This window comes from Pholcus phalangioides, unplaced genomic scaffold (assembly GCF_987345545.1).
Source record: "Pholcus phalangioides strain wild (caught in Gottingen) unplaced genomic scaffold, Ppha-v1.0 ptg000017l_1, whole genome shotgun sequence".
NCBI classification, from domain to species: Eukaryota; Metazoa; Arthropoda; class Arachnida; order Araneae; family Pholcidae; genus Pholcus; species Pholcus phalangioides.
The window spans coordinates 50,689,342-50,717,179 of NW_028301610.1; the positions used below are offsets into that span (position 1 = coordinate 50,689,342).

Sequence of the window (27,838 nt, forward strand, 5' to 3'; positions counted from 1 at the left end):
GGGATGTTGCTCAACATTGTATCACCAACAGAACTATTAATTATGTGTGATGAATGGGTTGCACTACAATGCAAATAATTACAAGAAGTGAAATCAGTTCAGAGAATAGATAGATATTGGGCAGACATATTCAAACTTTATAACCTTGAAAGCAGCCCAAAGTTCAAAATTTTGCCAGTTTTGGTGAAGGCTTTTTTATCTTCAGCATACGATAATGCAGACAGTGAAAGAGAGTTCATTGTTAACAAATAAATGAAAGTCTGTTTGAACATTGAAAAATCTGTCCATCCAATGCTTTAATGGAATAAGACATATAAAATCTTATGTTCAAGTGCATGAAAAATTTGAAAAAAATTGTCATTGAGATGCTGAACTTCTGAAAGCGACTCGTGATTCGTAATCTATTAACATGCTATTTTAGGTTGAGAAATTGTTTAAGTAAATAAGGTATTTATATTTTTCTCGTTTTTTGCATTTTGCTTTTAAATTTAATAATTTCTTTAAATTTTGTGAGAAGCTAATTTTTTTTTCACGAAAACCCTTATTATATTTTGCACGCACTTTTTTTGCTATATCAGGATGAATAAGATTTTGGTGTTCAAGCAGCAGAAATTCTTGTTGCCTAGGTTTTTAGTATGCATGTTGCTTAATTTGAAAAGAGTCTCATAATTTTTATTCCTCATTTCAGTAATGCATGTTTTAGTAATGACAGATAAGATAATTCAGAAAAAATTTAAATGGGTTTTAATTTGTGAAGGAAATTTATTTAGAATTATTTGTTTCAACCATTTTTGGCAAAACTTTTTAGGCATTTCACAGAAAAATTACTCCTTATATTGCAGATATAGTTTGTTTTTAGTTCTGCTCCATTTTCAAAATTTCTGCTCCAAAAATGAAATTTGCTGCTCCGAAATAGATGAGGGGCACTTGCACCCCTGATATGGTAACAAATCCATCAACAGCTAATAAGACTAACAATGTCACCAAAGCATCTGTGACAACTCAGACCGAACCCATATGATACATCCACTCAAACATCATCTAACCAACCATGTAATAGTTGTGGCTGCTGTTGCTCTGCTGGATAACAGAAGGAGTCCACCACCTCCGAAGAAGCGGGAAAAGCAACAGCGAACACATTCAAGGTAACTACAGCTACTAAGCCAAAAATCAATGCTGGAAATAAATCTAAAATAAAACTATTCAAGACCGGATATTCGAGAAAAGCCATTCAGAGAGCAAAGAAGAACCCTACAGTACAAAACATGTCACTGCTTGATGACAAATCAATTGGTGACATGGATCTCGATAATCCGCCAGAATCCGGTGGTACTCGCCGGAAATTAGACCGAAATAAGTTCAAAGACCTTGAACCGTCTACATCCATTTGAAATTTATGGCCAACATTATTCAATGGAACATTCGTGGTCTTAGATCTAATTACGAAGATCTAAAGGATTTAATCAATCGCTATCATCCTGTTTGCGTGGCACTCCAGGAAACTTTCACGAAGCCCTCGGAGACATGGAACATTAGGCGACATTCCCTCTTTCGTATTGACTACGATGACGGGAGTAGAGCCTGCCGCAGTGTTGCTCTGCTGGTTCCACTTCATGTGTCGTCGCGAGTTCTAACGCTGCGCACGAACCCGCAAGCCATCGTGGTGGAAATCTCTACAGGCCTAAGAGTTACCATCTGTTCCATTTATTTGCCACCAAATGACACCATCTTACAGAGAGATCTAGAAGAACTGATTGATCAATTACCACCACCATTTTTTCTTCTTGGAGACTTCAATGCACATAACATGATTTGGGGTTCTAACAGCAACACCCCTCGTGGGGAAATGGTTGAACGACTGTTAGATGACATGGACCTTACCATCATGAATGATGGCAGTTTCACTAATTTCCATGCCCCAAACAATAGTTTTACTGCAATAGATTTATCATTATGCTCACCTTCACTCTTGCCGAACTGGTCCTGGTTGGTTGATCCAGACCTCCACGGGACCAATCATTTCCCTCTAGTGGTTAAGTGCCGTGATCGAAGCCATAGCATACCCGAGGGTCCTCCTCGGTGGAAGCTTGTGGCCGCCCGATGGGCAGACTTCACAGTCAAGGCAGAAATCACGGAGGATATGGTTTCGCAACCCGACGTCGACCATTGTGTCGACCTTGTGACCAGTTGTATGATCTCAGCAGCCAATGAAACAATACCCAAAGTCTCCTCGAAACTTCCTAAATTTCCTAAACCTTGGTGGAACCACGAATGTAATCTTACGATTAAAGCACAAAAGAAAGCATGGACTAGGTTCCGGCGGTATCCTACCCATGACAACAAGTTGGCATTTTTAAAAGCAAAGGCGATAGCGAGAACAACCAGACGCCAGGCTCAACGCGAGTCCTGGCACAAGTTTACCACGGGAATCAATTCATCTACTTCATCTAAAGTCATTTGGGACCGGACCCGAAAAATCAATGGTCATTATCAGTCTCATCCGATCACTATTTTAAACACCAATGGCACTATCATCAGCGATGTGAGGGATATTGCGGATACCATCGTCGCCCATTTCGCCACTGTCTCCAGTGATGCGAACTATCCCCCCATCGTTTCATCCCATTAAATCATCGGCCGAACGTACATAGTACACCTTCCGGCCTTTTACACCGGAGGGGTACAACTCATTGTTCACCCTTCATGAACTGACGACGGCCTTGCAGCGAAGTCCTGACTCAGCTGTAGGGCCCGATGCCATTCATTATTCCATGATACGGCATCTCTCACCAGAATCACTGTCACATTTACTCATTTTATTTAATCGGATCTGGGTCAGTCATTCATTTCCTGACACCTGGCGAGCAGCCATAGTTCTTGCATTCCCGAAGCCTGGCAAAAATCCTCAACAACCGAACAGTTACAGACCTATTGCTTTGACCAGTTGTTTATGTAAGCTCATGGAACGCATGGTCAACTATCGCCTTATGCACTACCTTGAGGTTAACAATATTTTATCTAAACATCAAAGCGGCTTTAGACGGTTCAGGTCCACAACATGCAATCTGTTACGCCGTGAGACATCAATAAGACAAGCATTCGTAAAGAGGGAGCATATGATAGCTATATTTTTCGATATAGAAAAGGCCTACGATCGTACATGGAGGCACGGAATTCTTTCCGACCTCTATAATTGCGGCTTGCAGGGCAACTTGCCCATTTTCATTAAGAACTTTCTTGCTCGCCGCATCTTCCAGGTATGGATCGGAAGCACATTATCAGCTCCCCAAATTCAAGAACAAGGTGTACCTCAAGGTAGCATTTTAAGTGTGACACTTTTTATTTTGAGACTCAACGGTGTGTTGAACCAACTCCCATTGTCAGTCACTGGCGCACTTTACGTGGATGATCTGTTAATATCATATCAATCAGTGAATATGAGGTCAGCCGAGAGACAATTACAAACTGCTCTCAACAAGATCAGCAAGTGGGCTCATGATAACGGTTTCTCTTTCTCCGCTGACAAAACCGTCGCTGTGCATTTTTGCCGGCGTCGTGAGCTTCATGATGACCCACAATTATTTTTAAATAATAGTCAAATACCTATTGTAGAGAATACAAAATTCCTCGGCATTACATTTGACAAGAAACTTACATTTAAACCTCATATTTCACAGTTGAGAGCTCGTTGCATGAAGACGATGAACCTCTTGAAGGTCATCTCTTCTACATCATGGGGAGCAGTCCGTAAGTCGCTCCTCCACTTATACAAAGCTCTAATACGATCAAAGCTCGACTACGGTTCCATTGTATACGGGTCAGCACCTCGGAGCTATCTGAGTGTGCTCGACCCAATTCATCATCTCGCTCTCCGCATTTGCTCTGGAGCTTTCCGAACTTCTCCCATGGAAAGCCTCTATGTCGAATGCAACGAGCCATCACTGACATCAAGACGCCAACAACTTTCTTTGAAATATCATATCAGAATGAAGTCTTTGCCAGGTCATCCACTTCATAATGTCATTTTCAATCCGTCATTTCATAGACTTTTTGCTGCTCGACCTTCATGTGTTCCATCTTACGGTCTTCGTATGAGGGCACTTGTAGAAGAAATACAAATAGACATCAGTCGTGTGGCCCCAGTTGCTTGGCAACTGGCACCATGGGAGCAGTCTCTGCCAGATGTCTCTCTTTCATTATCGTTATACCCTAGAGCCACCACAGCAGATGCCATATATCGACAGATATTCTTCAGGCACAGGGGTAGGTACAATAGGTACTTCCTCATATATACCGATGGCTCCAAGAGCCCTGGGCATGTCGGTTGTGCCTACATCTGCTGTGAGGAGACATCTTTCAAACTTCACGACACATTCTCTATTTATTCGGCAGAACTGTACGCAATCCTTCAGGCTCTACGTCATATACGACGCAAACGCCACCGATGATGCATCATCTATAGCGACTCTCTCAGCGCATTGCAAGCACTGTGTTCCTTCACTTTTCACACTCATCCATTCATCCATGCCATTTTTCATGAACTACATCACCTCATTCATCACGGTACCACAGTAAAATTTTATTGGGTACCAAGTCATGTAGGAATACCGGGCAACGAAAAAGCAGACAACGCAGCTCGAACAACAACGAACATTGATAATAGCCTTTTGGTACCTGCCAGTGACTACTTCTCAATCCTCCGGGAAGTGATGCATCGCCGCTGTCAGGATCATTGAACAATGAAACTAATAATAAACTTCCTGCCATCAAGCCCACACTTGGCCACTGGCGTTCGAGCTGCAGAACTAACCGAAAGGAGGAAGTTCTGCTTGTCCGGTTACGCATAGGACACAGTCGCAGCATCACACAATCATATCTTTTACTACGAGAGAGTCAACCGCAGTGCCCTCATTGTCAAAGTCCATTTACCATTGCCCATGCTTTTACTTGTTCGCACCATCGTCATCATGTTACGACCGCTTTTGGTCAGAATCATCTTTCACTTCGTGACATTTTATCTGACCATTGCGATGCATCTCGCATTTTTAAATTCATCAAAGCCATTGGTTTTTATGACAAATTATAGTTTTTACAATGCATGTCATTGTTTTATGTTTCATGTTGCTTTTTTGACATGACAAAAGGACATTTTTTTTATTTTTATATTTGTTTTGGCGCAGTTTGACCAAATTGGTCCTTGCGCCAATAAACCCAAAATCCAATCCAGAACCGCTAATTTCCCCCTACTCAGGGTACTTTTTTTTAAAAAAAAAAGGTCATTTTGGATAAAACGCACGAGGTTTTGATTTGAATATGGTATAAAACTAAAAAAAAAACAAATGGCATTTCATGTATATTTTGGCAAAAAAAATTTGTATTGCTAATTATCTATGTAACTATGTAATCAAGCTGTTACCCGCTGCTTCGCTCGCATGGATTTATTAATCTGAAAATTACTCGGCGATGATTGCCCCATGTAATATTTGAACCCCCTCATGACCCCCTTGTGGGATGAAGTTTCAAAAATCCCGTTTTAGTGGCTATCTACATCATAAAATTTAATATCGACTAAATTTTATATTTATGGCTTTTACGATTTCGGCTTAGTGATGATTGGCTCCATAAAAAATTTGAACACCCCCCCCCCCCCCCCGTTAGGGATTTTGAAAAATCGCTTCTCGGTAAGTCTCTACATTACAATACAGAAATACTGATAAAATTTCATATTTATAGTTTCGGCTCGGCGTAATTAGGGGCCAGAATTTCAAAAAATTCCTTCTTAGTTAGTCGATGAATATAAAATATTGATGTCATGGAATAAAACTACTGACAAAATTTCATGAATGATACCTTTGAACTCCCTTATGACTCTCTTAAGAGTCAAATTTCTAAAAACGCTTTTCAGTGAGTCTTTACGTCATAAAATAAGACTTCTGACCATATTTCATGAATATAGGTAGCTTCAGCGGTTTCGGTTCGGTGTGATTTCTCTGTTACCTTTGAACCCCCCTTAGGGGTCGAATTTCGAAAAAACCTGAGTCTTTCCATCATGACCAAATTTGATGTTTATAGCTTCAGCGGTTTTGGCTGGGCGATGATGAATCATAAATCAGTCAGGACATGTTATTATACACTCGAGTGCAAAATTAAGAGAATTAGCACATTATGTCGAATTTCTGAAAAACTAGTGGACAGATTTTAATGAAATTTGGTACGAATACGCAGTTATAACAGAGAAAAAGAGATGTACCATACAAAAGTCATAGTACGCACGCATGATTGTCAGTAAAGCTCATCATTGCAGGAATGCGAACCGAACATCAGTGTAATATGGGGTATGGTTAGCACCTCCTAGAGATAGAAGGCCTCTGCACTGTTTGCCATAAACGTGATTCAGACTATTTTTCTTATGACAAGTCACATATGTCCTTTTACAGAGGACCAAAGTGTGATTAGAGGAGGGTTACTACGGCCATCCACAGTGATCACAGTGACGGATCAGCTCCCAAAGAAACAGTGATACAACGATAGAACAGCAAATGGCAAAGAAAAAGCAGAAAGAAATACAATACATATCATGGAGGAAGAGATAGACGGACATTCAAGACGTGGTTGAGCGCTAGAGGGCGGTACGTGCTGTGTCACGAAATGAGTAACAAGTCAGACAGAGACAGAATGAAAGTACACCGATGAATTCAAGGAAGAACGACTTCCTATTACACGAAGACATCTCGGCAACTGCTCAAAATTGCAGCCACCAACATTGGTGCAAGCTTCACACCATCTATGTAGTGCTGGGAGGCACCCCTGCAGGGATTAATTACTTGAGTTCCGATCATGGGTTGTATGGTGATTTGTGCTTGCCTAGTTGTACTCTATCACCCCCTAACGTATTACCCTCGAGGTTTGAAACAAACCTGGGTGTATATAAGTAGGTGAGGGTGTAGTAGGGCTTCGCTAAGAATTCAGTGATTTTTTCGGAGTGTGATAAATTCTGAAAAATAGATAATGTTAAAAAATATTTTGAAGAATTGTTATAAGAAAAATTTAATGCTCCATGGTATAATCACAACAGAAAATATGAAAAAAATAGAATTTTTTTAATATTTTCCGTGATTATATTATGGATCATTATTTCAAACAAGTGTAGGTAACATGGTTAATGAAATTCTCAACGCACACATCTCAACAAATTAACAGGCATTTTCATGAGAACTTATTGATTTGAAAAGTTTGCTTGTATAGTTGAATAACTTTTAATTGAAAATTTAATTAATTTTCTTGTTCCTTCTTGGTGAATTATAAACTGGGGTGGGGGAGGAAGAGACCTACCTAGTCGATTGGATACTCGCACATGCGCAATGAATATAGCATACCGGGACACGTTATTCCATTCATTGGCTAAGATCATAATTACGTCACTAAAAAGCGAGTGAAGCCAACACCATCTATAGCAGAAGGCCTCCTCCTACTATAGATGGTGTTGATGGACAAAATCAGAAAATGTGACCAAGCAAATAGCTACAAAACATAAGAATCTCAGATTCTGGATTCCGTTCGAAATATAAAAAATACAGAAAATTGACCATATATTACGAAAACACTGCCATATTACCATCAGACACATCAGATCAGGGGTTCTTGACCAATGTATCGCGACCCAAACTTTTGTCGTATATTCAACCAAACATTTTGTTCATAAGTAATGTTTGTTAAGCATTTTCATATCCGAAATAGAGCCATGGGTCACGAAGTTAGTCGCGTTAGTGATTTTGGGTCGCTGCTAAAAAAAGGTTAAGAACCTCTGCCTTAGATTCAATGTGAATGCATTTCTCGAATACTTTCCATGGCTGATGCTTGCTTTACGGAAATTTCATGGGAAATTAATGCTTTTCATTTGGTATTCTTAGACTTGACATGCCTATGAAATGCGTTATGTATTCTGTATTATACGGAAAAAAAATTCTGTATTTAATGTTTCAAGCATTATGGAATCATTATATTATATATGTTTTCATTTATTTCAGCAAGCTGTGCGTGAATTTATATAGACAGAAAAACGAGCTATAGTAAGTCATAACTTAGATTAGCTATATAACAGTGCCGAAAAACGGAGTTACTTTGCCTTTCAATTTAATGTAGTTTTAATCGAGCAGTTTTATACAATACTCACTGGCTATTGTAACTAATCGCATTCATTATATAGTTTTTTCCACATACTCGAAGTCTATCTGTTATTTAACGAAATTTTCCAAAAGAAAAACCAGAAAACTCTTAAAAACAAATGCATTTTTTTCATGGCTACTTCGAAGACTTCATTTATTTGGCCGTTGCAGCTCATACATGTAGCTGCGCTATCATCGTTGAAAGTTACAGCAACATTAGAAGCAAACTATGTTCGTATATTCAAGCCAAACTACGATTTTATTTTGGGGGGAGGGGACGACGATGTGGTTTTGAAAACGTCCCCCACTACTGTAAAATTCCATGATTTTATAACGGTGTTTTTGCTTTCACATAAAATTTGACGCCCGGCGCAGTTGCCCCCGTGCTCTCCTCTAATTCCGTCCCTACGTGATTCAAGCTTCTTATTTGTTGATAGATTTAATTTGTGGCACTTATAAGCTGGGATACCCTCTGGTATCCTCCATTTATAATTTTTGAAGTCATTTCGGTCTAAAAAATTTCTAGATCTGTTCGTTACGAGAGGTCATTGCGTTATTTTTCTCATTCCAGTCAAAAAATACGGTTTGTCTTCTTTCACGCAACTTTTCGACTTATCCGTTAGATTTGCGAGGATCAGCATTCACTGTAAGAGAATTAACTCTTCGAGCGGCGCTTCTATTATCTTTCTTAATGAAGTAGGCTTTCTTTCGATTTCCAGCAGGTGCAAATGCCGTCTTAGCATAAGGAAAAGTGTTCCATTGAGAAATCAACTTTACAAAATATCTGGTGTCGTCAATGCTAAAATTAAAGGCTTTTAAGGAGGCGAGATATCCCGTCAATGCCGCTTAAAGGGTTAATGTGGTATAAAACAATTTTTCCTGGCAGAAACAGGTATCTTTGTTCGTTTGTAACTTTTTTCCCTTCACTCCCGCACTGTAAAAAAAGACATGTACAACACGTAGTGTTTGTGTTAAATGAATGTGATATTCGGTGGTAGGAAACGAAATGAATGTTATTCAACTTGCACTTCTCGAAAATGCCGTGAATAAATTATATAGGCAAGAGTATGTAGTTTTTAAACCAGCCATTGTAACTGATTGCATCCAATCGTTCAAAAAGAGAACGATTGTATATTTCAGTGATGGGCGGACTTTTTTAGAAGCGGACTGAAAAACAAAAAGGAAAACTTTTGACTGGCCGGACATATCCGAATATTGATTCATACCGTATTCCCCGCATTAGGCGTTGTGCCGTAAAATTCGAGGGACTTCAGCTTTTTGAATGTTGGGTTCTAGTCCGTTCCCGGCAAGCCGGAAAAAGCGAAATTCAATAAGGATCACAATTTGCATTCCAGAATCTGTGACTCGAATTTCCGGGTATGCCGACTAAAGAGGGGGAATACGGTAACTCGAATTTTATGCTCATAGATGAAGTGAGCGGAATGTATTGTACTGCTTAATTCCAAATGAGACAATGTGGGTTATCCTTTACAACTGTGAAAAAATACAGTAAGTTGGTACATTGTAACAACTTTATGCTCATTTATTGTATATGTGCGTTCCCATTTTTTTGTATATGAAAAAGTTTTTACAGATCAATTTCTATTTAAATTCTCACAACTATGTTTTTCATATGCAAAAAAGGGATCATCTCCTTTAATTAATTCCTTTAAAACACTGAAATTGAAAATTTCTATACCATTATTTTTAGGCCTGGGAATCGATTAAACATTTTAACCGGTTAATAAAAAATTTGTAATCGATTAAACGAATTTTAATAGAATGTTTTGTCATAACTATATAATATTAATTGATGCTATAAAAATATTTTTTATTCATTTCATCACCTGTTCGCCAGATGTAAACAAATGAGGAACGTAGATTAAGAAATTAATTAACATAATTATTAGAATAGTATGAATGTAATAGAACTGAAGGCTGTCCATGAAAACATGGTTGTCATACATTCAATGGATTTATGGATAGCTTCTCGATTACTCCCACCAACTTATCAAATTTCCTTTTAAAGGTGTCTTGGGTGTTTTAAATCGTTGCGGTCCAGACGTTTTTCGGTACTTCGTCGGTACAATTCGTATTTTCTATCGCCTCCCCCCATAATAAGGAAGGTCCCCTGGATGTTAGTCCCTTCATGGTTTTTGTCTAGCTTATGAGAAGCCGAATTCACATGGCCTTCTTATTATCTTAGGGACCGTTACAACAATGAAGTACCGTTGTTTCCTGATGCGGTCCTATGTCGAATTCAACTCGATACAGGATCGCAAAAGGTTAAGCGTAGAAATTCTAGATTTGATAGCAACTGAGAAAAAAAAAGAAACTTAGAAATCATCAAGAAAAAAGCTTGTCTTGTACTGAAAAATGTTCAAGCTCCTTCATGCTAATGATAGGTGCAGGGTTCCCAGCAACCTGGAAAGTCAGGGAGAATCAGGGAAAGTCAGGGAATCAAAAAACGGTCAGGGAAAATATGAAATATTTGTCAAAAGTCAGGGAAAATTCTAAATACTTGGGAAAAGTCAGGGAAAATTTGAAGGGGAAAAATGAGAGGATAAATCTACATTCAAATGGTTTACGTTCACTTTTTTTCCATGGAAGATTATTTTTCAGATCCCCCAGGGAGAGGAAAAAAATCCTTATCAGCATTTTCCTCCAGATCCCCTACTGAGAGATGTCTTATCAGTTGAAGGGTGGGATTTTACAATGTTGGCCAAGAAACAATCTGCCCTCCTTTCCATTGTTGAAAGCAAAGCCAATACCAGCTCTTAACTTCTTTTCTATTTCTTCTGAAAAAACATTTTATTTTCTTGTTTTTTTTTCCTGCCTGTGGGTAGAGAACCTTTAGGCCCATTTCACACTGAGCGGACTTGGGTCCAGATCCGCATGCCATTTCACACGAGCACTAAAGTTCTAAAAAATCTTTAGTTTGAAATTTGTGCATAAAAACTTTTTTTTCCTAATTTTTGTAATTATTTTTCTCCTTCACCCCTGATTCAGTGCTCATAGGCAGCCTAGAGCTATTCTTTGGTGGTTTAATCTAGAGCCCCATAGAATCTTAATAGTTTAATCATAACATAAAGATGCCTTTTCAGTTTGATCGTCACAATTAGTCAGTGGGAGAATATATCTCAAAATATTTTCAAAAGGTTTTGAAAAAAAAATCTAAGATCTGTCTTTTTAGAAAATATGAAAAAAAATTCCAAAAACATATCCAATGATGTTCCAAAAAAAAAAAAAAACAGGAGATATTGAAGACTTTGCAAGTAGAAAAAGGGGGAGGGGTGGAGACTTTCAAAATGTCTGTGCTTAGAAATATTCACATCACAATTCTGTGTTAAGCCCGGATTACACTATAAAAATTTTATTCTTTTACAAATGCAACCAATAAGCTGATTGGTTGCATTTTCTCGAATGTAACCGATAAATTTATTGGTTGCTTTTTTTCAAGTTTTATAAAATAACTTTCATAAACCTTTTAGAGTGAAATCCCATCCTTAGATTAGTCACTTCTGAAATATAATTTTTTTTTTAAATTTATAGACTCAATATCATGTAAAGTATATATGTAGGTATTGGGGGGGGGGGCACACACCAAAACTATTCAAGTGCTTAGGGATTTCAAACGTGTTAATCCAGCCGTGAGTGAACGCTGTACATGGATAATGTTGTTTAATAAAAGTATTTAGTTTTAAAAATAAAAAAATATTTTAAACAATTTTAAATATTTATATTTTTATAATAATTTTAAAAATTTTAAAAGAAAAAAGAAAAATTTGTAGTTAAATTTAAAAGTTATTAAAGTATTCAGTCAATTATATTCATAATGAATTACAGAATGGCTTATAATTTTGGTCCCGTCAGTGTTCGTTGTTGGCAGGTTTTATTATATAAAATTGTAAAGTATGGACAAAAAGCAGTTAAAGTTGCTATATCTCCTTTATCTAAGGAAACGGAGGGATAGACGTATATATGTGGGTACATCCTATTGATGTACAGGGACCTTCATATGGTGTTTTTATATTTATGTCAAATAATTAAAAAAATTCCATGCAAAATTGTCTTGAAAAAGTAGCCAAAGATGTGGACTAATTCGATCTGCGTCGTGTGAATAGCTCCAAATAACCTAATGTACGAAACTTGTATGTGCGGATGCTGAACCCGCACGTAGGTTTTCACACATGCGGATGCCATCCGGACCCACATGAACACTTCAAAGGTGCGGGCGCATTCCACATTGTCTGAAATGCTCTGTATATACCAATTGTTAAAACTTCTTCCGGACCTGCGTCCACATCCGCTCCGTGTGAAAGGGCCTCTAACCTTTATATGTTGAAGAATGGTTTGAATTCAATTATCTCTGTGAAATTTCCAAGGAAACTAGTGTTGTGTGCAAGATCATATACACAGTTTGATTTTGTAAGGAGTAGTGTTGGCGGCAAAATATTAGCATCTGTCTGTAATTTGCTTTTCAATGGTATATTACTGTGAAATGCTATACAGTCTCCCCACCCCGTATTCGTGGTTCCCGTATTTGTCGTTTTTTTCCTTCATTGGATTTTTTCTTCAGCAATCGTCATTTACATGTTTTGTTTACAAATTTGAGTTGTGCCTGTTTAGGATGGCTCATTTGTCTAGTGCTACTGATAATGCTCCGAAAATACAAAAAATTAGGTATATTGACTATGCTTGGCAAAAGTAAGTCAGTTGCTGCTTTGGCTCACCACCAGATGGTTTTCATGATATAGATCCCTCTATGGTACGTTCTACACATGTAGAAAAATTGGTAGAGGAAGTCTTGTCAACATACTCCAACATACTTGATGATATGAAGAAGAAACGGCAAACAGAAATTACAATGTTCTTTCAGAAAACATCACCAACAATCAATCGCTGCACCCTCGTTTACATTCCCTTACAATTTTGTGTTACCCTGTTCTTCTCGTGATGTTCAATAAACAAGGTAAACAAAAAATCTATGGTTTCAGTTATTTGCAATTTTCCATATTTTCCCCACCCCCAGAATGTAACCCCCACAAATACAGGGGAGGGGTCAACTATAATTTAGAGCATAGTTTCCTAACCTTTTTTGTCCCATCTCGCCCCCCTTCACAAATTTTTTTCTCCCATCGCCCCCAACGCAATCTAACCCATAGGATCCTATGTTATACCTGTAGCTGCTACCGCCCCCTGGAACATTCCATCACCCCCAAGGGGGCGTTAACGCCCATGTTGGGAATCACTGATTTAGTGGTGATAGATGGTTTAGAATTATATATTATATGTGCGTGTCAGTGTACGCGCAATTGGTCAGGGAAATTTTTGAATTTGGTCAGGGAGAGTCAGGGAAAGTCAGGGAAATGATCAAACGGATTTTGCTGGGAACCCTGTAGGTGTCATGTTTTAATAATACAACCTCTGACAATAAAGTTCGGTGAATGAAGTCAGAACGGCCGATCTGGCAACACTGTCGAAGCAAAACGCTGCACACGCGTAGCGGCAGGTGTTGACCATCTGCCGCCACCGTTGTTCAGTTGAGCGTCGTTTGTGTTCCGTGAAAGACTTGTTTTACAAAGTGCTTGTTTAGTGCGTTGGTTCTTAACTGAGAACAGGAAAATCCGCAAGTAATTTCTACCTGAGGGAACGACGATGAATGCTGCAAGGTACATTGAAATTTTGACTCGTTTCATGAAACGTCTACGCAGGATAACACCTCAGTCAATACCTTCTAGAGCTCTGCTCTAGAAGGTATTGCCTCAGTACGCACAACAAGGTTCATGGTTTCTTGTTCACGACAATGCTCGCCCTCACACAGCCAATATCGTCAAACAGTTCCTGGCAAAAAATGGGGTGGTGAAAATTGAACATCCACCATACTCACCAGATCTCAATCCTCCAGACTTCTTCCTATTCCCACGACTGAAACTCGCTTTGAAAGGAAAGAGATTTGACGATATTCCTGACATTCAACGAAACGTGACGAGGCTTTTGAACTCCATCACAAAAGAAGACTTCTTGCAAAGTTTCCAGGACATGTATAGGAGATCCAAGCGGTGCATAGTAATGGGAGGTGACTATTTCGAAGGTCAGTAAGGTAACTTTCGTTAATGTTACAGGACTATTCACCGAACTTTATTGTCAGAGGTTGTATACCGTATACAGTATAAAGCCAAAATCGGACAGGGGCTGAAAAGGAGCACGTGCTTCGTTTGGAAATTTTAAGGGCGAGGCAAATTTTATGTATGAAAGTGAATACGATTTTTACACACTTCTTTATTAAAGTAATAATTTGTTATAAAACTGAATAATGTTATTTATTTCCGAGCAATTTTGTTGAGATTAAATATATTTGTAAGTACTCGTGATGCTGTTTATGATTCAATTTCTTCTCTATTTCGATTTTGGAAGCAAGTACTATTAATATCTTTTCGGTTGCATAGGGTAAATCAACATAGGTTTTAATCAACTCTTACAATATTATTCATATTGTGATAGTTATATCAAAGAGTTTTGTGACACAAAATTATCATTTCAAATGCATATGTAACCTATTTTTCTCTTTTTTTTAGAACTTTTCCATGGAGACGATTTTAACTGACTAATAAAATTATGTAAAAACTACATATTAACTTGGAGTGCGTGAATTCTTATAATAAGAGTAAATCCATATATAGGCCTATACAATATTCTTCCTGAAAATGCCAATTTCTGAAGAACTAAACTCCACTATTCCGGTATAAAGGCTCCAAATCCAAAAAAAAGAAGAAAAAAAACTCATTAACATACCATTAAATGTCCCTGGATTTAAAGTCAGAGAATTAATTAACCAAAGTTAAATTAGTTTTAAATTACTGTTACTATGTGTGGGCTTGTCCTCCTTTGAAGGGTATTGAAGTACAGTGGAACTTGGGTTAACGAGTATAATTCTTTTCGTGAATTACGTGAAATTTACGTTAAAAAATACGTTAGAAAGACCGGTATACGAATCACTCGTATATTCAGTCAAACTTCTCCATAGGAAATAATGTAAACTCGGATGATTCGTGCCATAATTATTCATTCACATTATAATGACTGATAAAAACGGCATTTAATCAGTATTATAACGCAATAATAATAAAATAATACAGTACAATATCATTATAATTAGAGCCCGGAAGTTTAGGCACTAAAAATGGTCAAAATAAGCTGGCGAAAAAGTACTAAGAATGCTTAAAATAGGCACTAAAAAAAAGGCATTTATATATTTATTATATTGGAAGAAAATAATAAATAATAAAAAACTAGCTAAAAGATTGGTTGCACTCAACTCCGTCTACTGTTTCAAATTGTAGTTTAAGGTGGATAAAGTTGCAGTTGTTATAAATCAATTTTCATGCAGAAAATAGTGTTTGTGGTTCCTCAAGATTAGTTCGATTCCAGGGTTGCCGTTATCAGACGCGAAGCCCGTAAAGAAAGTGATCGTCGGGCCTTTTCAATTTGAGTAATTCTCGTTTATTTGTTATACTATTAGGAATATTCATCATTTTCATTAAAATCACCACATACGCAAGACTCCTTCAAGTTCGGGCCCGGAGTGTGGCCGTACCTGTCACACACTTCTGAGAGCGGCTATGGTTAATTTAATCGAATACTGAATATACAGGGCGTCCATAATTAAAAGACCCTATTTTAAAGTAGCCTACAAGCGAAACCAATCAGAAAATTGTGAAATTTTGTGGAGGACTTCATGAAGGGAGGGGAGGGGGAAATACTTGCGCATGTCGCCACCAGAAAGCGTTTTATTAAGAAATGACACATTTAGGCAAATGTTCAAAATTTTAAAAATTGTTAAATACTTTTACAATTGTTACTGCAACAAAACATGTTCCACATGATGGCCCTCATTTTCAGATACCATCAAGGGCGTAAAGTTATTGAAAATGTTGGAAGGGCTCAAGCCCCATACAATGGAACCTCGTTTATTCGTCGCGTCGTATAAACGCGGTTTTTAAGCACGTCGCCGTACAGTCTGGTCAAAGCGTCGTATAAATGAAAAATCGTATAATTGAAACGTTATCTCTACTTTACTCTTCCGCAAAAATTTCCCTAAGAAAACTAAAAACTATTGTAATTCAAAACCATATTTCATGAAATTGAAATCAAGAAAAAATTATATTACAAAAAAAAACTACTCGAAATACAGCACTAAGATTGACATAACATTGCTGTTTCATAAACCTCAAGCACTCTTATGATGTTCCTTTCAAGATTTGAAATACAAAAATGCGTTATTTATAAACTTAAACAAAACATTCGTCTGTGTTGTTCGATTTCTATATTCAAGAAAAAAGTCAATAAAGCATAGAGTTCAGCTCTTTTGAAAAAAAATCAGTTCTGCTTTAAAGAACTGTTTTTGCGTGCATCTACGGTCAACAATCAACCTCCGTTAGCAGTCAGTTCATTTCGGAACTTGCAACAGATATTGTTGAAGCCACCTCCATTCCGTGGTCACATCCGCAGACGATCAACGACCAGCCTGGCCCGAAGAACTTTTTCAGTACATATGTTATATCGATATGTTATACCTGGTTCCTGCAGGAAAGTCTGTTCAAAGGTTCTGGTGCACCATGCGCTGGACCAGAGAGGGTGCCAATTTCACCATTTAACCTCTCCTTCAACTTTACAAAGGGGCGTCAAAATGCGTGCTCACCCTGGCCGACCAAGCGTCTACTTGCGGTCCTGTTTGCAACTGACATTCATTAATTTAATAGTTTGAAATAATTTCAGAGCAATATCTCAAGTGCAGTATTTTTCTGTCAGATTTAAGAGCAACACCTTTTAAAGCTCAGAAATACCTCAGATATGCGTGACCATGTATTCTGTTTTGAACATTGTCCCGTAACTCAAAGGTTCTGACTTTTGTCAGCAGCGGCTTTTTGCCCAATTCATGGTTCATCCGCGACTCCACGGAATAGCTTGGTAGATATTTTTACTTATAAAAGAACCACTTTTCAAAGAATAAATAAGCATACAAATCAATATTCCAGCTTGTCACGCCGCCCCTGACAAAGGTTAGCTACACCGCTAGAAGCCACTACGCACACTTTGAGAAACACCGATGTAACTCATATAATCGTTGTTGTTCAGTTCGTTTCCATCTCAGCAGAAAGTAGTTTAGCGGGGATTGCGGAGGAGGGGGGGGGGGGTAAGACAAAAATTGATGGAAGAAATTCACGAAAAAAAATTCAAACACCTTGAAAATGATTATAATTTTTTTCAAGGACTTTTAAAGTCTTGAAAATGAACTTTTTCTCTAAGGATTTTCAAGGAGGGTACGAACCCTGTCCCTATATCCCAGGGCTTGACAAATCTCGGGCTCCAGGTCACCATGGGGACTAGAAAATCGGTATCGGCACCAAACATTCTCTGCATGTGATTGCTAGAGTGGAATCATAGGATGACGAAAACAGTGTGGCTTTCGACATGGGAGAGAGGGGGGGTCTCCGTAAGTCCTGAAAAAATCTAAAAAACTTCTTCAGCAAAAACCATGCTTGGCTCCTCAGGAATATGGCTGTTTCCTACATAGTTTTTGATTTGTCAAGATCGGCCGGCTATATTCAAATGACATCAAAACAGGAATCATTCAATGTTTTAAAACAGTATTGAAATTTATACTCGATGAAAAATTCAAAAAGCATGGTCATATAGGCTTATGCAGCCAGAGCCGCTATCCTATGAAATGTTTGACAAATGATTTTACTTCATGTTCATTTCTTTTTCTCTTTAGAGGTGGGGGGGGGGGTGAAGAGGACAGAATCACTGAAAATATTACGATTTGATATTTTGGTTTTTTGTTGGTCGGCATTTCTTCGAGCAGAAATACTTAATTTCGTTTCATTTGTGTTCAATAATGTGCATTTCAATATAGTACAGGAGTACCGTATTTGATTTGCAAAAAATTCAATATAAACAAACAAAACAAAAATATTAAAATGTCTGAGGGAGTACAGTGTTTAAAGAGAGGAAAAATGCAACGCCATACTGAGCTCTTTCGCGTATTAATAATGAGAAAATTATTATTGCGTAATTAATGACAAAAGTTCGGTGTAGATAATATCTGATATGGTGATAATCTCATTATGAAATCAATGATGCAATAATTTTATTGCATCAATTAAAAAAATGTGAAGGAAGAGCAACTTTTTTGCGCATTAACCCTATATAGTCCCGTTGATTTTTGAATAGACATGGTAAATGGTCAAAAAACTACAAACAGGTTTTTTGGTATTTCAGAAAGTACATCCTTTAGTGTCATTTCAGTACAAGGTACAGCTATATAAGTACAATAACTTTTATCTATCTAGAAAAAGCCGATTCCTTGTTGGTGTCATATTTGAGAGCTGTCCCAATTTTACGTGCTCAGAGATTTATATTATAGCACCAAATTGAGGGAAATGGAAATAAAATTCAAGGACGAAACTATTCAACTTTGCTGAGCAAAACTCTATCTGTTTATAGATAACATTAAAATTAAGGCAGACTATATTTTACCCTTAATTAATTATTTTAGCTAGTTAAATCCAGTATAATTAATTAAATTGCTGCGATGATGTATTGTTTCCCTTAAAAATATGCTAACAGTGCCAATTTACATCGGTTTTTGGAAAAAAAATAATTTTCAATAAGTTTTATGGAGGAGAACCATAGAGGGTATAAAAACATTGGCTTCGATTTTATTTGGCCAACATAGGTGATCAGTTGCTATTAATATTAAGGTGTGCCGCAGATAGCAAACGTTTAAAAATCCATTGGCATAGCAGCTCGCTTATTTTTGTTAACAACAAACACTTTAGTATTAGTATAATACTGAAGTCATACTGATATCAGTAAAAGTATAAATACTTTTTTTTTAAATTCATAAATCAGAAGGGGGAAAATCTTTGTTTACATATAATATACGTCTGAGCGAATGCTTATTAACCGAAATTTTAGTTTTTGTATTACACTTATATTCAACGTATAGTGTTTTTTTGCTCATATACTACTGATGTATGTAAAAAATTTCAACGTTGAAGGACCTGCAGGACTGGTAATTATTTTTGGTCAAGCATTATCTTATTTGCAATCATTTTCAATAAATCAATTGGTATCAGTTTTGACCATAAACACCCACGTGATAGATATGCCATTCATATTTTATCCTAAAAATTAATTTTAACAAAAATAACTTAATAATCTAACGATATAAAAATTTTCAATCATGTAATGCTGACCACGGTCTATCGAAAACCACGGTTTAAATCACCAGGAATAACCAAACATGGCAGCAATAGCAAACAGTTCGAATGAAACGCATATTTATACATTTCGTTGATTTAAAATAAATATTTCTTGTATCCTCATGTTGTTCATGTCAAATACTCACATTTAAATTTACGCAAAAAATACACACAAGAACCTAGTTATACAATTATATAGTTTCTGAACCGGTCCTAATTTCTGCATGAAGTGGCCCATTTAATTTAAACAGCACAGTATTTACTCTATTCGCTAATAAACTAAGCATCTTTGACCCTATTTATGCAGGGTTATAATTGTCCACTTTTTTCTATGGGCACTTCAAGTCAAAGGTCCTGACTTGCAGAAAAACCAAAAAATTTGGGTGTCATAAGATGTTTTTTTTACACAAATTATTTTCGACTTATTTTGTTCCTTGTTATTAGAGACCACTGTTTAAGCAAAACAAATTTGAATAATCCAACTCGCAGTTTTCCAAACTTCTTGTTTCATCGTCCTCCTCTTCAGAATTTGTTTTTTTCTCAATCTCCCCCCCCCCCGGACCTTTCCATGCCCCCAAGGGGCGATATTGCCCATTATAGGATACTCTGATCTAACTGATCATAACTTCAATAACAATCTCTGTTCCCATTCTTCTAATCACTATCACCGAATATTATTACCAAAATCTCTTGTGTTGTCTGATCAATAATTTCATGGTCGGTTTTCTTTCACCTTTCGTAGTTTTGTAATTTCTGAACTCCGGATAATCGAGGTTCTACTGTACTTTAGATTTCTTTAGCAATCTTGTTCCAAACAATGTTTGTCGTAAAAGCTTTTGGCCTCAAGAATATCTGTATAAACATTTTATGCAATCGCAAAATTCCCAAAAAATTAGAGAAACTGCTAATGAGGTTGTACTTACCAAGATTATTGTTGCTCTGCTACAAATTGGGCTTTGATGATGATTCCTTCATCATGAAGGATGAGTAAGGATGCAACGATCGATCAGCGTTGACTTGAAAATTTGTAACATGAACACTCAACGATGACACTTGGATTCAAAAACAACTGGATGTTTCTTCCTCTTCTTATATGCTATAGTTAATATGACAATCCTATTTTCGGTATTGTCAACTGTGTACAGAAAAATTTCTCCCGTCTTTGTGCGCAACCATTTGTCGGCAATTACCTGTTGTAACTACTATAGTTCGGCTGGTCAAATGGTGATTTGACCAGCCGAATTCATCTTTTGTGAACATTTCGGATGTCTTATTCTTCGTTTTTTTCTCATGGTTAATACATCTGGACAACATAAAAATGTAACACTGTGCTAGCTTCCTGAAGGAGGGACACATAGATGTGTGTTACTTAAACACCTATAAACACATGATTCAGTTAGATGGCGGTATCCATGACTGAAAATTTCGGGAAAGTTCTCACGCTTCCTCAGGGAAAAATTTCCAATACATCTGGCTGCCCATTCGTGTGCGTCTTTGTTCGGAATTCGCCTATACATATGTGTGTGTTTGTGTATGCTCCGCCTCGCTTCAGGGCAGTTGTATTCTAGAAAGGCTACTAAATTTCTACAGTGGAACAAAAATAGTCAAAGCGCCGCTGACAGGAAAACTACAACATCCATCTCATTATTGCTACCATATAATACATTGCTACCTCCAGAGGGGTGTACAAACAATGAGGAAGGAGATCGTACAGGAAGCGATATAGACCCGTCAACCAGTTCCCAAGTTAACAAGTGAGGGGGGTGGGTTGGGGTGTATTCTGTTGAACAGTTTTCTCCTTTTTTTTTAGTAATGGGTATCTGTCACAGCCATAGTACAGAAGTGCATTCAAGAGGATTCACTGATGGCATTTTCTACTTCTGTCGCCAGCCGATCTACAGAGACAGTAAACAATCGTCAGCTAAGAAAAAATAAATTAGTGATTGCTCTTTTCTGATGCCCGTGTCAGAAGTACGTGCTTTGTTGTCCTCAATGGTTAATCCTGCCTATTGCGACCTAACGCTTTTCTTTGATCTTGTCCCAAAGCGATTTGCCTTGTCCTATCTACCCGCGAAAGCTGGTTGTCTGGAATAACTACTATATGGTCATACAGGCCCCCTAACTAGGCTGGGGCAACCGGGGCATTGCACCAGGGCCACATGCCTAATTGGGCGCCACAAAATAATGTACATTTATTTTGCATGATAATAATCCTTTCCAAGGGTCCCCAGAAAAGTGTGTCCTGGGGGCCCCGAAAAGGCCTGTGTTCATAGAAAAGGAATTTTCTCGCTAAACATGGAAAGAAAACCTATAATTTTTTCTTTGTTGAATTAATTTTCAATTTAAAATCTTATAAACGGATGACCGAGAGAGAGGCTTGAAAAGATCTCTCGTCCAAAGATCTCGTTGTAAAGTCATAACTATTATCATCAGACATACATTGCACTATAAACATGCCCCCCCCCCCCGCGGTGGGACTAACCAACACCTTCTAGAGCAAGCTGCTTTAGAAGGTATTGGACTAACAGGGCTCCAGTGCGGGGGGACGATTCCCCCCCCCCTATAATTTTTTGTTTTTCACACGAAAAATTCACTATATCCACCAAAGGTCCCAACCTGAGGCCCTGATGCAGGATAGGGGATGCCTATAACATCTCTTTTATAGTCCTTGGCAACAAAATTAGTGAAATGGGATTACTCGTTATCAAGTTATCGCAGCTTCAGGTCATTTTTATTTGGTCCCCGAGTGACGTTATACCGAGGACTGACTATTTATGATTTATTGAATTTTAAATAGATACATTTTGCGGCACTTACGTACCGATATTGTGCATGCATTTCACTATTTATAAAGGGGTGGCCAACCTGCTTCCTTAGGTAATTGAAGATTAATTTTTACTTTTTAAATTGAAGAAATTCTTTTCAATTTGTGAGCGATATTTTTCTTATGAATGAATGAGTCTTGTAGCCAACTTGTAGGCTATCTCCCCCCCCCCCTCCGATAATGTGCAATGGGCCATCTTTGCAATGACCTAATTGATAACTTTTTATTGAATTAGTTTTAGTTTCGTTTCTCATCTTCGAAATTCCCAACCAGATGGGGAGATAACGAGGGGGCGGGGATATCACATACCTCATTGGCGTTGCTGTCACTGCCTTTTCAGTCACTTCATCAATAAAAATTATACAGTTTGTACAATTTTTATTGATACACATGCACAATTTAGATTAGGATGTTTTCCTACTCAAAAATTCAAAAAAAAATTCTAATTTTCTTTCCTAAATGAGCATTCTTACGAAAACGAAGAGCCAGTCAAATTATATTAGTGGAGGGTGCAAATCTGTTCCACAAATCAAGGGTTATGGTGTTGACTACACTCTTTAGGAAGACGTTGGCTGAGGTGTTGGGCAACATTTAAAATTTCCATGAGTGCTGCGAACGTAAATAGTTCAGGAATCCCTTAGTTATAAAGACAATATTTTGTATTAATCGTTAAAATGTAGTGGTGACTTAACGAATGGGCCAATAAAGCCCGGTCGAGGGGTTGGTCTTGGACCTTTGAAAAATTATCATTTAGTTTTCATTTCCTTTTTTAAAATCAATATTATAATTCACTTGTTGTTTATTTGATTCTATGTTCTACCCCCACCCCCAGTCAAATTTTGTTGTAAAGGGGGTTGAAAAATGTTTCGGCATCGGTCCTCAAGATCTGTTATGAATGGGCATTTAGAATGTGCTTTTTTCCCCAATATTTTTCAAAAAAACATTGGGGGGGGGGGGCTAAAAGTTATCGGTCCTCCCGCATATACGGAACTCAAGCGTGTACAAAGGAGAGGGAGAATGCATTGCACAATGGTTTTTTTCAGTAATTACTGGGGAGGCTCAGTCCCCTTACAAAATTTATTGCGGGGGGGGGCTCAAATGGCCTCAGCCTCTAGGTTCTGGCACCTATTCTTTATAGAGTGTAATTTATTTCGGTTTGAATATCATTGCTTCCCAATTTTCAACCTCCCCCTCCCCCCCCCACCATGCATCTTTGGGCTTATTTTCATGTCGGCGCCATGGCCGTCCTCCGGTCGCAGTGAACAAAAGAAGAGACACTCAGTTTTTGCCACAGGCAAAGAAGAAAGAGGCCCCCTCAGCACCTCAAAGAATCTTCCTCTCAGCTGTGCCTTCTGGCAGTAAGAGATCGACACGGATTGGTTAAATTCAGGTTTTTAACCATGTTGTGTTGATCTCTCATCCAAAAATTGTGACTACTGTTTAAACCATGTCGGTGAATACGGCCCTTAGGCACTCACACCTATTCGCGTTTAAATGCGGCTGGAATGGAAGGGGGGGGGGATTAAATTGATACTAAAAGTTGGCTATTTTAAAATAGAGCAATTCTTATGAAGTTGCCATTGCTCTAAATACCAAAATTCTAGACAACGGTCTACAACTTCCGGACTCTAATTATAATAAATGACAAATAATACAAATAACGCTATAAAGTAAACATGCGATACAATGATGTTTACACATTAATTTGAGAGGGAGGAGTTCAAGTGACTTACGAACTCGCTGTTGTCTGTAAACTCATTCTTTTTAGTGCGAGTGTAAAAAATAACTTATCCAATGACACACACCCGCTTTTGCCTCCCTTTTAGAATTTCTTGGAAATGGAAAATTGCATTTTTTCGTTGGCCAGATTCATGGCTCGCACTGCTACAGCTTTATTTGGGCGATTCTTTTCTACCAACTTTTGCACAAATTTCCGCATTCTATACCTTTCTTTAATCTCATTTGAAGTTAACGACTCCTTTTCATTTTTCTCTTCCTCCTCCTCAGGCAAGATTCCACGCAATAGGGAGCCATCATTTCATCTGCGGTCAACTCATGGCCATGTTTCTCCACTAGTTCTTGAATGTCGTTCTCATTCACCTCCAATCCAGTGGCAGTCAAAAGCTCGCATCCCACTATGACTGGGTCCATGTATCAAACTCGGACTAAAGCAATTATTATTTAAACCAAAAATTATCACGCAAAATTTCGATGACCCGTCATCATATTTCGGCGTGATAAAATGCAAGATTTTACCACCGCGACGGTTATATTTGCCCGTCCTCCCGTACCGGTAAATAGAACGTTATTTAACAGTAAATATTTAATTTCATAGCATTTTATTCATTTAAGATACTCGATTTTCTTTTCTTAGATCTGGTGGAAAGCTCACCTTTCCATTATGCCGAACATGTGTGGGAACAAAGGCTAAAGAATGTCACCATGATGACGAAGACAGGAGTCTCACGGGGACATGGGTTGCTGCAGAGATTCAGAAGGCAATTGAGAAAAATTATGTTGTGAAGGAAATATACGAGGAATTTTTTTCTAATGTTTTCCACGATTATTTTTGTTTTTTAATTAGGATTGTTTTCTTTCTAGATCTATCATTTCGATCATTCTAGAGAGGGTCTTTTTGCTCCATACATCAATGCTTTCCTCAAGATCAAACAAGAGTTCTCTGGTTGGCCGTCAAACTGCGTCACGAATGAGGAGAAAGACTGGTACTTGAAGCAGTATCAGCAAGTTGAAGGCTTAAAATTGGAGCCTGGAAATATCCAGGTCGACGTCAAGTGGCTAAATTGTGTCTGAATAGGTAAAAAATTTCAAACCATCTGTAGTGCATTATTATTATTTTTAAATATACTAAACGTTCATATATACTCAATGATCGCTTTTTTTTTCTAGTTTCTGAGGTCGCTGGGGGATGCAGGAGAACAAGACGCAGCTATCATACGTGACTAAAACATCTGATTTTCACAAGAGAATGAACGATTCTTCTATTGAGGTAATTATTATGCGTACTACTATTCTTCATAAAATTTTCTAAAATATTTAGTTCATCTACGATCAAACTATTTATTTTTTCAGGTCAAGGATTTGTATCTCCCCAGTGACAACATAGATGCAATAGAGTGGCGGCACTAGTCGGATTTCATACCACAGACTGACCGGACCAACGTTTTTCTGGCTGCCTTCACGACAACATGGGCTCGCTTAAAACTGTACTCTGAGATGAAGAAGCTAGGCGAATACAAAATACAAAAACAACGCCACAACAGGCAAAACGCCCAACGAGGTGGCTGAGAAAGCCTTGCTCTATTTTGACACCGACTCGTAAGTTCGCAGAAAACTTTTTAATATGTTTCATTTAATTTTTCAATGTTTTATCACATGATTTCAGACTCATCTATGCTTTCAATGTGACCAACGATCCACCATTGGGCGATTTCTTGGGCCAATTCACAGATGAGCTCGATGGTCATCACATTACGGAGTTTGTGTCAGGTATTTTTCTTAATCTTTTATTCATCCTTTAATTTCACAGGTTGAGACGTTTCTCTTTAAGATTTATATTTGTTTTTGAAAAATGATCATTTTCAGTTGGAGCCAAGAATTATGTCTATAGGAGGTCAGATGGTAGATCATTCTGTAAGATTCGAGGCTTCACACTCAACTTCAAAAACTCGCTAGAGCTCAACTACGACACGATAAAGGCCCTGTCCATGGATTTCACCTCCAAGGTCGCTATCGTCGATACCCACAAGATAGTGAGAGAGGCTAAGAGGAGACGGATACTGACAAGACGAGAGAAGAAAAAATACGGTCTCGTTTATGACAAGCGTGTACTTATGCCCGATTTCACGACTCTACCCTATGGGTATTAATTTTTTCTTTCACGTCAGAACATGTTTCTTAGGGGGAGTGGGGGTTTCGTCCCCATAGCGGTCGAAACACCCACTCCCCCTATGTAAATACGCCTGTTTCATGAATAAATTATTTATTTTTGTTACAGATTTGTTTCTCTCGTTCTTGAGTATTCTTTTGTTCAGGTATTTAATGTCATGTCAACACAAATATCTATCATTCACGATGGAAGAGCTGAAGCTGAAACATCCTTTTGGAGGTATAGAGTCTGGACCGACTTCTTCGGGTAAAACTAGATTTGTTCATAGACTCATAGCTGAAGAAATGATACATCAGTTTCCTTCAGAAATAGTCTAGTTCTATGGAGTTTATCAACCATTTTATGATCAGATTTCAGGAGTTAAATTCGTTGAAGGATTACCATCGGATTACGAGTCTTATATTGGATCAAAATCTCTTTTTATTATTGACGACCTGATGACCGAACTTGTGGCAATGATAAACGCTTAACTAATTTGTTTATTCGAGGAAGTCACCACAGAAACCTTTCTGTGATATTCATAGTTCAAAATTTCTTTTATAAAGGCAGTCACAGATGCGAGAAATATCTTTGAATGCGCATTACTTGGTATTATTTGAAAACCCGAGTGATAGAAGCCAAGTTCAACATTTAGCTAGACAGATGTATCCGGGTAAACAAGCATTTTTTCAAGATGTTTTTAATGATACCTGTAAGCCAGCTTACGGATACCTAATGATAGACTTGAAACCATATACAGATGAATAATTGCGACTGAGAACCGGTTTTTTTCCATGATGATACTTATTACGCTTACCAGCCTAGATAATTCATTTCGTGTTAAACAGTCGAAGCAGTCACACGTCATGGAGGGTGGTCTCGTTCTAGACTGAAGGATTCCAATGTGAGAGAAACGGTTTTATAAGAATTGGCCTACTTTTCGCTAGACGGCAGTAGTTACGGTACATATACATTCAAACCACCATGGTCTGAACTGAGCAGTAAAGCAAAATCATCAGCTGTTTGGGTGATATCAAACTTGCATCGCATTTCTTGGACTGGTGGTGATTTACCTTATGAAAAATGCTCAGAAATTCTTTCATTTTTATCAGACTCGTATACTGATATTTACTGCAAAGGTCTTGAAAAATGCAAATTCATTGAACGATTAACGGGAAAGCCATGCCATGATCTCATTGGCTATCCTCACTCCCCATACGTAATCCAAAAGTCATTTGTTTTAAACGCGGCTTTAATTTTTCCCACTGCGCACTAGTCAAAGCCGTCAAACATGGTATTTACACTGCTCAAAACAATTAGGGGAGCAAGCAAAAAAGTGAAGAAAACCGTGCGAGAAAGCCACGTATTGGCATACAATGGATAGTACACGCGTATCAATGCGCAATACAGAAAAAAGACTTAAAAAAATTTGGAATTAAGCTTTAATTCTTTGAAAATATGATTTAGGGCAACAATTTGGTTACATGTAAACGATAAAAAAAGTACTGTTTAGACATGATGCATGAGTTTTAATAGGGCGTGTGGTCTCCTCGAACAGCTAAGACTGCTGCACACCTGTTTGCCATGGATGCGATGAGGTTATCGATCAGACTTTGGGGAATACTGTTCCACTCCTGCAAGTCTCGGACAGTAACAGGCCGCCTTGGTCGCGCAGCAATGCGTCGTCTGAGCA

General features: G+C 37.9%; 2 long non-coding RNA genes across 3 annotated transcripts in view; both read left to right on the top strand.

Moving 5' to 3' along the window:
• The window catches only part of LOC149074068 (uncharacterized), a 40,307-nt gene extending 15,556 nt beyond the window's left edge, over nucleotides 1-24,751 (top strand). Inside the window, exons 2-3 of one of the 2 annotated variants that reach the window (XR_016194488.1) lie at nucleotides 8,028-8,069; nucleotides 24,634-24,751. This is a non-coding gene — a long non-coding RNA (uncharacterized LOC149074068). Of the gene's footprint in view, nucleotides 1-8,027; nucleotides 8,070-24,266; nucleotides 24,454-24,633 lie in introns of those variants that run through there. The other variant, XR_016194489.1, reaches the window with a different exon arrangement.
• A 110-nt stretch (nucleotides 24,752-24,861) lies between these two features.
• Nucleotides 24,862-26,128, top strand: LOC149074069 (uncharacterized). Its single transcript, XR_016194495.1, has 4 exons — nucleotides 24,862-25,074; nucleotides 25,167-25,266; nucleotides 25,350-25,766; nucleotides 25,863-26,128. It is a non-coding gene; the product is annotated as an uncharacterized LOC149074069 (long non-coding RNA).
• The last annotated feature ends 1,710 nt before the right edge of the window (nucleotides 26,129-27,838 follow it).